Here is a 12,694-nt window from a genome sequence, read left to right on the forward strand (position 1 = left end):
GTCTGTGTTGGATCCAAATCTGGGCCCTTTCTCCTAAGACCTGGGTTCTCAGCTGGGTGAGATGAGCTGGTGGCCTGTCCAGGAAGTACATTGCCTCCCATCCAATGGGATAATCAGAAATAACAACCACCTGAAGGTTCCTAAAACACAACAATTTCCTTAGCAGTACAGGTGCTGTTAGATGGTGGCTAATGTTAGTGCTACAGAGATATAATTTTCTGTTTAGTCAGGAAAAGGAATGTTTCTCATCATTGTGGGTTTTTTTTTTAATGAAAAGCTAAGTGAACCTTTAAAGTTGGTTCTTCAACATGAATCCCAGTCACATTATAAATTTTATCTGTTTAGCAGATGGAGTCGAGTATTTTGAACCATAAAAAAAAAAAAAAAAAAGACTGTCCATGTTTGTCTAAATCTGAATCAAAAGCCTAAAAGGGCTTAATGAACAGGGACAGACTGGAGACAGCATATGTGGAGTAATCACATACAACACGACCTGATGACACAGTGGCACACACACACAGACACACACACACACACACACACACACACACACACACACACACACACACACACACACACACACACACACACACACACACACACACACACACACACACACACACACACACACACACACACACACACACAGATTATGCAGACATATAATCCTGTTCTATATTCACGACAGAGAATTTACAGAACATGGGATCTGATGTCGACAGATCATAACATATGAACTGAAAAGAGAGCAAGATCACCCTTTTTTTTCTCCACATCATTCTTCCTCTTGTCGATGTTAAAGGAGGCAGATGTGAAATGTAGGTTGTGGGAATTCACTGGACTCACAAACATGCTTTGAAACAGCAGGAGCAGGAACAAAAAAAAAAAATCATCTCCACATTATTTGCTCACTGTCAGGGGATTTGCCTGACATGTGTGAGTTATGTAGAAAACTTCATATAGTTATGAAACATGGAAAACTGAATTACCCGCTGTGGCGAGAGATGTAATATGGTCATTCCTCAGGAGATCAAAATCTGTTCACCTACATGTGAGGCAAAAATCCTTGCACTCAATATCAGCTCTAGTTTCCACTGCGACATCGATTAAATCTATCTAGACTCAGTGAAATGATTTCTGAGAATCTCTGTTACGTGAGAAGTGATAAATGTTCACATGTTCACCAAATACACTGAGAGCAACGGTATTCCCACTGCAGCTTCGTGCTTTGGCAAGTATTTCAATTTCATACAGCTGCGTTCAGTAATGGGTGGATGACATGGTTAGCCTTGCTTAGAGCATCGCCTGAAACGAATCATCATGTAAGACGACTTGTGTTTCGACGACCTGATCCTCTGATCATGTTTCTCTCTCTCCCTCTCTCTTGTGTTTCTTCTTACAGGCCAGGTGGAAAAAATGTAACGCATTCACTTGAATGTAATATAATTCTTGTTCAGATTCATAAAGATCTGGTCACCGTTAGATGGCAGTATCCAGCAAACAAGTATGTGGGTCTTATTCGTAAAAGTGGGAAGAACCAGAATGATACACTCACCAAGGAGGTACTGGTCCAGACCTCCATGTGACGTTTGTCGGCGAAGAAGGTCCAACAAAAGCTGAAGTCTTTAAACTGTCATGGTGATTCTGATCCACGGTCTTGTGGAAGGAAGTGTCTGTTGGTTTTTAGGAGCATCACTAAGTGTTTCATCATCTGTCAATACGCAACATCCAGATCAACCCAGCCCTTCTTTCCATTCTAGAGCAGCTGGATGACTCGCAAAAACTCCTTTGATTCCAGTCTTCTCGGTAGCTTCCTAAATTCCTTCCCCAATGCTGATTCAGGAAACCACCCTTAAAGGCGTCCTTCATCAACTTGGTGGCCTCTTTCACAGATGGTGTCCACCAGTGGGTTCCTAGCTCGCCGCTGTGACAAGCACTGATATCCTCCTAGCACCCACCGTATTGATAGGGCTTCAAATGCAGCTCATTCTTATGACATGCACTCAACCTTCCAATAAGATGCATTAGATCAGCTGATACCACTACTTTTCTCCTTACCGGAGTGTCCCAAGGACACAGGACCACGCTTCTGTGGATACAACCACAAAGCTGGTGTCTAGTTTTTTCCTGAGGGTGGTCTGGTATCGCCTCCCACCTTACCACATATACTAAAATTGGAACAATACTCCAGAAAGGGATGCGTCCTCCTATCCTACTCTAGGAGTCTAGTTGCACAACCAGCAATAGTAGAGCCCAGTTGCTTCCAGCAGATCCAGTTCCTCCACCGTTTGAGAGGCAATATACGCAACATCAAATATCAGCTATCTTTATGATTAAAAAAAAGTATTCTTTATCTTATGTGAGGTAAAAATGATGATATTCTGTTGATATATTCAGTGATTACAACTACAAAACATTTGTTTCTTGTTTCGTTGAAGCTCTTCCGAGGTAAAAGCTCAGTAAATCCTCAATGAAGTTCGTTTGGTGGCGGGCGGATCTCAGACCAGATCCTCTGATCATGTTTCTCTCTCTCTCTCTCCCTCCCTCTCTCTCTCTCTCTCTCGCTCTCTCTCCAACAGTTTTATTGCAGTTTTGAATCCAAAAATGTCAGAAAACCGTCTGTTCTGTTCTCTCAGAGAAACAGTTTTTCACTACTTCCTAGACTGTCAGAGACTCGACAATCCGTTTCCTGTTTTTAGAGGGAATCTTTCTCTCATTCGTACATTATTGGTTTGAAATGCAGGGATAAAAAAAAGGATTGGCAGATTCTACATTTCCTTCTGGGCCAAGCAAAGATTGCGATTTATGTAAGCAGGAAGGAAAAGGTTGAAGGTTCGTCTGATTGCAGTGCAGAAGCCATTTTAAGAAGAATGTGTCAAACAAGAATCAGAATCGATTTTAACTATTTCAGAGCAATGAATGATTTACGTACTTTTACGAACCTATGATGTGTCAAAGGTGAGTGAACTTACTGTATGTTAAGTCAGTGTTTGGTTTAATTCAAGCATATTTTGCCCACATTTCATATGATGTGTCTTTTGAAGTGTGAGTTCTTTCTTTCTTGGATGTTGTTAACGTAACTATCTTGTAATATCGACTTCATGAATAAATGTGATTTTTAAAATTAAAAATCTAATCTCCTGACCTCCTGATATAAGTAGGTCTGAGAACGAAAATGACAACAGTCTGAAAGAGGCGGTAACAGAAAAATATGAATCGCAAAAGATAAAAAAAAAAAAATTCCTGCAAAGACACAAAAGGTTCGAGAGCAAAAGTAGAAAATTTCTTTCCTGACCTCAATATGTTTCTGGATAGTGTCAGGTTTTATATGGAAAGTAACACAAGAAGTGGCAAACCAGTTTTTATAGACAAAGATTTTTATAGAATGAAAAATCTAAGGAAAAAAAATTAAAAGACATGATTTAAAAAAAAAAAATTGTCTGCTTTTTAAAATTTTTTTTTTTAGTTTGATAAATGTTAAAAGGTTAGATGTTTCTTTGTCCAGGAAACGCATAGTACTATTGCAAATCCTCTTTACGTGAATCTTTTTTGGATTTTGTGACAACGTGATTATTTTGTAATTTGACTTTTATGAATAAACGTGATATTCAAAAAAACTCTCTCCCTCTCTCCCTCTATCTCTCTCTCCCCCCTGCTTCAGTTGATCCACGGTGCTGTGTATTGACAGAGAGGGAGGAGGAGAGGAGGAGAGGAGGAGGGGAGGACGGTCGGAGGGGAACACCGAGTTTCCGATGTGTTTGATACGCGAGAGCCGTTCCCCCACCTCCCACACACACACACACACACACACACACACACACACACACACACACACACACACACACACACACACACACACACACACACACACACACACACACACACACACACACACACACACACACCCCACCTCCTCCAAACGCACAAACGACTCGTTCTCGGAAGGACACCTTTGAAATGCAACTGGGACAAACAGCATCCAGTTTGATTAACGCGTCAGTTTTGTTCCAATTATGCTTTAATCTCGGAAAAAGTGGGAAAGCAGTAATCCAGAGATGATATAAAAAAAAAAAATCGAGTGAGGAATCTGGATTACCCTTTCCGTCCAGGGACAGCAGTTTTGGAGTAAACATATCCCAACAAATGATGACCAGAATAGTGACAGACACGGAATAAAAGAGATTTTTGCGCCTTCTCGCCCGCGCTCTTTCCTGTCCGAAAACAACGCGCAAAAAAGGCGTCGGGGTTCCCTTTGTCCCCACGTGTGGATGAGCTGTGGGGGACGAGAAGGTAATCAGGATGCTTCTTGATTCTAGATTGTGTGTTTATATTGACTTTATGTCGCTCAACGAAGGCGCGTTTTGTCCTAAATCTTTTGGCCAAGAAAAGGGCTGGATGAAAACGTGATGTTAGAGACGTGGACAAAGACTGTCGCGCTTTGTTTGGCTCCTGTCACCGTTTAACTTCAGCCTGACCGGTGCCTTTAACCTCTGTCCACACAATTATCACAGGCGGGCTGCATCCTATCTTAAGAGTATGTCTAAAACTGTCAAATTTCAGTAATCCCCGCCAATGCAGTTCAATTTAATCAATGTATTTTCAAACTGTATTTTAATATTTAATGTAATTACTCTGCCTTGAATCTTCATTAGAGGTGCTTGTGCTATTTAACCTTAACTTTTAATTGGGTGCTGGTAAACACACGTCTTTGCCAGGTGAAATAATAGAACACATGCCATTGATTTACATTAGGCAGGTCAGTTGTAATTGGCTTCAGTATCTTTCAGGAAATAGCCCATTATTCCCAGGAGAAGACACACCAGCCATGTGCTTGTTCCACAGTATTGACATAACCTGCTTTGAAAAAGTGAATTATGTCATCATTATTTGAAAGATGTCAGCTGGGATAGGCTCCAGCGTAAACTCCTGACCTGGATCCAGACAACAGCTGAAGACGAGACGAGTTCTGATTGTCCAGTCTTAAATAAAATGAATGAATAAATGAATTATTTGAAAGACGTTGATCTGTCTTCCTACCCAGAATTCTTTTTTTCTTGAATCCTGCAATAATTGGACTTCATTTTCTGTTTTCACGAGTGGATTAAATCCCCTTTCCTCTTCGTTTCCTTTCATGTAGAGAGCTGTCAACACGGCTGCCTGTATGGGCAACTTGATTTGAGAGCAGCTGCTTTCATGGCTGTGTTCGAGATCTATTGACAGACTTCTCAGGCGGATCATTCTCAGTCTGTCTGCTGAGGTGTTTTCTATATTTTCTTAATTTGTATGCTTGGTGGGATAAGAATAAATCAGAATCAAATCACGAGCTGAACTAGTGACTTTATAAGATGGGAATTCCACACACGCTTGAGAGGTGGAGTGGGGACTCCCAGTAGTGAAACATCCACATCAACAGGGTGCCATGCTTTTATGAGGAGAAACTGGCAGGCATATTCTTTCCTTCTACCTTCAGGAACCATCTCTGTTTCAGTAATTCCTCTTTTCACCTTTTATCTTTCTACCATACATCCATAACTCCTCTCTTTACAGATGTCCTGATAGTCTCGTCATGCTTCCCTGCTCATCTTCATTCATGCCTTTCAAATCCTCCAGCTCTGCTCGGATTCCGCTGCTCCTTTCTATTGTCGATCCACGAGCAAAGCCTCAAGTGGAGAGGCACCACTGTATTCATCTCTGCAGAATGGGAGGAAAGGCATCTAATACTGACTGATTCGTGTTATTTACGAACAATTATTATCATTTAATTGTGATGGACTCCGAAGGCAGGCATTGTCATTATATTGCAAAGTGTGTGTGGCGTTCATGTGCACTGTATAAAAACATTTTTTTGATATATTCATTATAGTAATCCTTCATTTAGTAATTGAACACTCCTCATGCATATCAGCCAATTAGCTAGCTTAGAAACTTAGTAAGTGGATAGATCGCTGTTCTATTCTCATGAGTAAAAAAAAAAAAAGTCAAGAGGCACTGATGACATTTTGTTTCCCTTCAGCTTCTATTCTGAGCTGCTTTCTTTATTGATTGATGACTTTAAAAAGAGTGGGCCCATCCACTTGCCTGCTTAGAGTTTTTACTGTGTAGAAGGTGAGGGAGGAAATGTATTCAAGGGGATGAATTCAGCAGGATCTAGCCCTGGTGTAAGTCTGTGAACATGGAACAGTAACTCCAGAGGTGATGGATTAGGTTTGAGCAATACAATCCAATTTCCACTTGAACTAGCTGACCCTTTTCAAGTGTCATGAATCACCCTTTATACAGTACATGGACAGCATTGGTCGGCAACCTTTTGAGCTCCTTCTTCTTGTGAAATGAAAGTCTGGAGAACATCCACCCAGAAGCACCTTGGCCTGCGTCATTGTTGTCAATTTGAAAATTTTTGAGATTACTTCCATACCACAACAACTGCACGGGCTATTTATTTTTCATGCTTTCTTTTTCTTTCTATCTGTCTTTCTTATTTTCTTCCTTTCTTTTCTTTTTTAAGGGCATTTTGAGTATTATTACATCCAAAGTAGAGAAATGGTAGGAAATAAGGTGAGGGAGTGTTCAGATGTCAATCTTCACAGCTAAAGTCAAGAAATGCACTCAGTGGAAGTGAAGATTGAGGTACATAGACTGGGTCAAGGGTAGCATATTCCTTGGTGCAGATCACTGAAGGAGGCACATTCTTCAGTGATCAGCTGTTCATTCACAGCATCCAGACTGCCTCGGGAAAAAGATCCTGGACCGGAGCCATGCTTGCCCATCATGGGCCTAAGGCTGTCCTTGGCAAATGCTGGGCTGGAGGAAAATTAAATGGATGAAATGGAATCCAGGCAGGCCAAGCAATGGAAAACCAGAGACTGTTGTTCTCACGTCTTCATGGAGATATGGCTCCACCACAACATGTCAGATGAAGCTGTTGTAGTCATGGGCCACAACTGTATTCCAGCGGATTGTGTGACTCTGGAGATGTCCTCATTATTTAAGAAAATGCGGATTAGATTACAATGAAAAAAATTAAAACTTTGGCTACCATTGGAAGATATTTGTGGATTGGAATTTTGATCCAGGCAACAGTGGGTACTATATGTCCCCTTTGCCTCAAAGGGGTAGTTAAACTGAGAAGCTTAAGCGTCTGCAAAAAAAAAAGAAAAAAGTGCTTCATTGTTTTCTGTGTATTTCACTTTTAAGAACGGTTACGCCCAGCGCTCTGCCCACTGCTCAGTAGGCTACCAGCAGTCTTTCTTTACAACATTTATATATTATGAAACATCACATTCCACAACAGTTTTTTATTCTGTGCAGGCACTAGCTCCTGTCACTCAACCAATCTTGTCATCAGGCAATTTTTAATTGCAATATGGATTATTTGAGTGTGAAACAGAGCTCAATGCTGCTGTCATAGGGGAGTAAAGTCAGCTTGTGGCTGAGTGTGTGCTGCTGCATCTGTTCATGTATATTATAGGAAAATAAGAAAGCAGTTGAAGCCAATTTTGTAGTGTTTTTTTTAAACAAAGCTATGTATGCTGGCATTGTTTTCCTTGAGTGACAGACACCATCGCTACGTTTTGTTATGGCTTTTGTAAGCTGGATAAATACTCTTGGCAGATCCCCCAGACAGATGACGCTTCTTCCGAACATCCCTCACTCCGAGAGCTTGTTTAAAAATGCCATAAAATCAAGCATCAGTCGCACAAAGCTAACAGTTTGGTACAGGCAAAACATTTCACTTTTTGAGAGTTTAGTAAGATTTAAATTGACTTCTCTTTAGACAGATCTACTTATGATTTATAAGGACAATATTGGGTGTAGATTGGTTTGTCTTTATTGTGTAATGTCAAAGTTATGCACATATTTGTACATAAGGTCCCAGTAGAGAGAATTTTCAAAGTCAATCTTCTTAACACACGTCACGTCTAAACACACTGACAGCTGATGAGACCTTCTCATGATATAAAAACATGATAAATGTCAGTATAAGTCCAATGAATGGTCTCACTGTGTCAGTGAGAAAGCTCTGACTGAACCCAATGGGTTTCCCCTATGGGGGGGGGGTGTTAGCCCTGGCTTGTTTGTATTTCAGTCAACCAATCAACCAATCATAAAACCAAAACTATTGTCCATTTGTCTCTGTTTTCACGCTTTGCTGAATACTAGGACAAGTTATAAGAGTTGCCGCTTTGAATCATTTTCCCGCAAATATTAGGAACGTGACTGAGAAAGGCAATCTATGGTGACCCTTTAAGTGAAGGTGACATCAGGTTTCCCGTTATTTCAGATATCAAGTAGATTGGTTTAATAACAACAGGTCTTCATTCCTCCTCATGTGTCCATTTAGAAATCTCTAGATCCATTTCACCATTTTGATATAGTGTAATGGTCATTTTAAAGTGGGCTTTGTCCATTCTTTTAATGGACGGAGACATGGCAGGATGATGCCCACGGTTCTATACGCCAAATGGAATTGATATGATGACTTATGAGCAGGAGGGGAACAGAGACAGCTGTGTGCGAACATACTGTATATCACATTGACACAAAATCTGAGGGATGAAAACGTGTATTAACATGCTGTTAGGCGTAATGTAAAGGCAAACGTGACAGTCTCAACACATTTCATGGGAAAATTGGCCGATGTCAAGTACAGAGTGGAATGAAGAATTGTCATTTATCATTAATTTGTCAGTTCATTCAGACCGTTGGTCTTTAATCTGATGTGACTGAGACACATTACATCTTTTGTCTCTGATATGAATAGAAATGATCTCTGACTGCATGTGAGACATTATCTTTAGAATGTAAGATTATAGGCGCGCAACTATTATGCATAGAAACAAAAGCTGTGAAAATAAGAGCATGTGTTCTAAGACATTATTCCACAGATGTGACCAAACAAGGTGAAGAGTTATCACCTTAATTTGCATATTCTCACAGCAATAATTGCCAGACACTTAGTTTATGTTAGCTCATTACTGCTAAGTCTAATTACGTTTTTGTCATGACATTATTTTATGTTCATTATATATGCTCAACATCTATTCTCAAAATGCTCCTTGTTCCCCCTAAAAAAAGCTTATTAGGCTTTATTCTGATATTTTATGACAGGTCACAAAAGCATACAAAATAGATTCAAAATAATTCCTGTGTTTCCAATCTTTTTGACTCTTGACGGTAGAACCATAATGTACCATAATCTTGTTTATTGATGATTGAATACACCAAAGGACACCCTCTCTGTCCTCGCATCCAGTGACTATGAAAGACATTATCTTCGCTACATTTAAGTTGAGATGAAAGAATAACAAAGCCAGGAGAGCCACGGATTTGAGAGTAATTTCCATGGCAAACAGTTAGCTCATGTCTTCATGAAGGAGCAGCTGAAATGAGCGGATTGAAGATGGGATCAGGATTGTGTTTTCACGAAAGCCAGATGGGTGAATGACATAATACAGATGCTGTTTTGGTGAACACAGATCAGTCACATTAAATATTAAGCATTGCCCTAAAATAAAAACGCAGCTGTGCTTTAAAGTGTGATAGGCAGCAACAAAGCAGATACATCCACACGAGATACTGAACAAACAGATTGCTCAGTTCTTGCCAGAAATTTGCTTTTTAAATACTAATAATTTGCAGCCTTTTCTAAATTATTATACTTTGGATCACCAATCTATGATTTGTAGTCATTAATATTTGCTGCTATAGGTTAGTGGTGATTCCCTGGTGATTATCCGTCCCAATGTTATCTCTCACAGCACACGTTTCCACTGGTCAAACACCGATGTTTTAATTAGGGTAATAAACAACGCAGCTTCTCTTTAGGGTTGTCACCATCATGGAATTTTAGTTGAAGCTTAACTGTCACCAGTAATTGCAGTGAGTGATTTAATTGTCGTCTTCTGTTCATTTCACCCTGCCATTATGAGCCCGTTATAAGTCAAATCAGATTTTAATAGCAACACCATGACGCACCATCGTGTTTATTTTTAAACTTGTTTTGTAGGTGGTTTTTTGTTTTTTGTTACAATGAAGTCTTCTTTCCTCAACAAATCACCTTCTTCATGTTTTTGGGCTTTCCATCTAATCCAACAAAAAAAACCAAACCACATTCACAGATGTTTGTTGTTTCTTTTGCCTATAAATGATGCCTAATGTTCATCTCAATAGATGCTTATGAAGAAGCATCACTAATAACAGAGTGGATGCTACGCCGTCTTCTCAACCTGCATGATAATAAAGCGTCCAGATTCTGTTGAAGTCCAGTTAGTGTAATGAACTAGAGACATGACTGAGTAGAGGAGAGGAGGTAGAGGAGAGAGGAGCCCTGTGCACCATGGGAAATTCCTACACCTATAGATATTTTACATGAACACGTAAAACATCCAACAGAGGAGAACAAAGAGGAAATAGTGATGGAATGATACAGATTTATTTTATGGAAGTGACTCATTAACTGACGATTATGCAAAACATTTGCATACGACTCAAATCTATGAATGTATGGTAATCATGGTATAGCAGCGCTGTGTGCAGCGCTTCATCTCTGTACATCACAGCAGCACAGGAAACAGCCGCTGTGGGACGCTGAGCTAATCTGCTATCCTGGGGCTCCAGCTGAACGTGCTCCCAGCTCTCTCCAACTTCATGTAAAAAAATAATGGTTCAGTCGTTTTGCACATAACAAAATTGATATTTAAGCTCATTCCCTGGGCCTGGGCCTATCACTATTTAAAGTTTTTAGAAATGCATGCATGCAACATACAAGTTATCTGCAGGTAAATGCAAGCAAATAAATGAACACCTCTCCTTCAATGTATCTTATTTATTTCCTGTCTTCTATGTATTTGTTTAAGCAGCAATGTGTGTGATGGATTTATAACTAGACTTCCGTGAATGGCTACAACCAGGGGATTACCACAGTTTGGTTATTGTGTTAAATACTAGTTTTCCCCATGCATTTAATCCAATGCCAAATGGATTATGTGTGTGAAAGTAGTTCACAGTAGCACTTAGAGTGGAGAGAAATGAGCCAAACGCTGTGTCTGACAACGCAGAAGTCATTCGTGTTTCATTTGAGTTTAAGTCACATCCCTTTGTGGGAACGGTCAAACTTCACCGAGCATCTTTCCTTCCTATCAGAGCAGTTAAAGGTGATTCCTGGGCTGGTGAAGTGACTAGAGGTCGCTAAACAGTAAAGGATTAAATAAAAATACAGTAAAAATTTAAAATATACAATTAAACATTTCAAAAAACCAAAACATGTAGTAAAAGCAATACTTCTACTTTTTGATCTGACTGTTGAAAGAAGCTGTAATTGTATACTTACTCACTACATACAAGCATCCTGTCCATCAACTGGTGTGTTTGGAACGGCACATGGTCCTTCTGCCTTCATTTCCTTTGTTTTCTAATGATCACAGATGGTGGGAAGTCCTTGGTATTTATCCTTCCAAGTGCATGCTCCACAGGATTGCAGCCCTCACTCTGATTGCTCCCCATCATTAGAATGGCGTTGCTCGTGGGACGCTAATCAAGTTTTTTAATTGTCTCAACAAGAATTTATGAGAAATCGCGAACTTTAATAAGAACTGAATTCCCCTTGGAGTCTAAAGCAAGTAGGGGTTGCTAGGCAAGCAGGTGAAACAAGTCTGGTGTGTGCCAACATTCATGTCACGGTGTGAAAATGGAGACGAGGGAGACTGAAAGAGGAAAAAAAGAAAAGAAAAGAAAAGAAAGATGCTGCTCATTAGGAACTCCCTAAGAGAGGGTTTTCTCTCTCGCTCTGATGATCTCTGTGAAGAGGAAAAAAATTCCAAGCAACGGACTGGAGCAGAGAGATAAACCAGTGATCATCAGTTTAGATTTGGAGTTTTCCAACAGTTGCTCATGATTTATTAATGATATTATTGCACCTGTAATGTTACTGGAGGTCCTGGGTAACAAAAAGTTTGCCCTTTGGTCCATGTTCCACTCATCCCATCCTACTGTACTTCCATACCATTTCTTGCTATTTCTGTTTTGATGTACGTAAGATTCTGTATTCTCATATGAAATTTGCTCAGGGAATGAGTTTATATGAAGATCATGATAAGTTACAAGATGTAAAATTGCATCAGGAGTTTGCACTCATTTCAAAGATGCTGTAACAGTTAATGTGAACCGGGACACCTGTGCAGTCATGGGTAGGAGTGTTACAGTACCACTGATGATGAAGGCAAAAGTCAGTGGGCAGGAAGGATGAAGGCCAGTGAGGGAGAACGTTGGCCCGGCTCCCTTAAATGGTTGTGGCGAATACAAATTTAATTGTAGGTATTGGTGATGATCCATTGCACTCCATCATCATGTCTCTTGATGTTGGTAATGATAAGCAGTGAATGAATTTACTTTACACTTAGTTCAAGTTTCTCCTCAGGTCATGTCCCGTCCTCTCCTCTTTCATACCTTTAATCCGATCTTAAAAACTCATTACGAGAATAGTTAAAGCACAAATTCTCTCATAACTCTACTTGTATTCATAATGTACACAACGCTGCCTGTATCCATGACAACAGCTGTTTCTCTTCGGTTGTCACTGGGCTAGCCATGGACAATGAAAGATGGGGTCCTGAGAGTCAGTTTGGATGATGATGAAGATGTTCTGTATGTGCTGGTTGTGTAATGGAGGAAGGAGGTGTTAATGTTTCATGGACTG

The 12,694-nt window shown here is 40.1% G+C and overlaps 1 long non-coding RNA gene across 1 annotated transcript in view; it reads left to right on the forward strand.

The window, feature by feature from the left end:
- Nucleotides 1-4,056: 4,056 nt before the first annotated feature.
- Nucleotides 4,057-12,694, forward strand: part of LOC137598854 (uncharacterized) — a 31,042-nt gene continuing 22,404 nt past the window's right edge. Inside the window, exon 1 of the long non-coding RNA XR_011036730.1 lies at nt 4,057-4,290. This is a non-coding gene — a long non-coding RNA (uncharacterized lncRNA). The remainder of the gene's footprint in view (nt 4,291-12,694) is intronic.

Source organism: Antennarius striatus, chromosome 7, assembly GCF_040054535.1.
Source record: "Antennarius striatus isolate MH-2024 chromosome 7, ASM4005453v1, whole genome shotgun sequence".
Taxonomy (NCBI): domain Eukaryota; kingdom Metazoa; phylum Chordata; class Actinopteri; order Lophiiformes; family Antennariidae; genus Antennarius; species Antennarius striatus.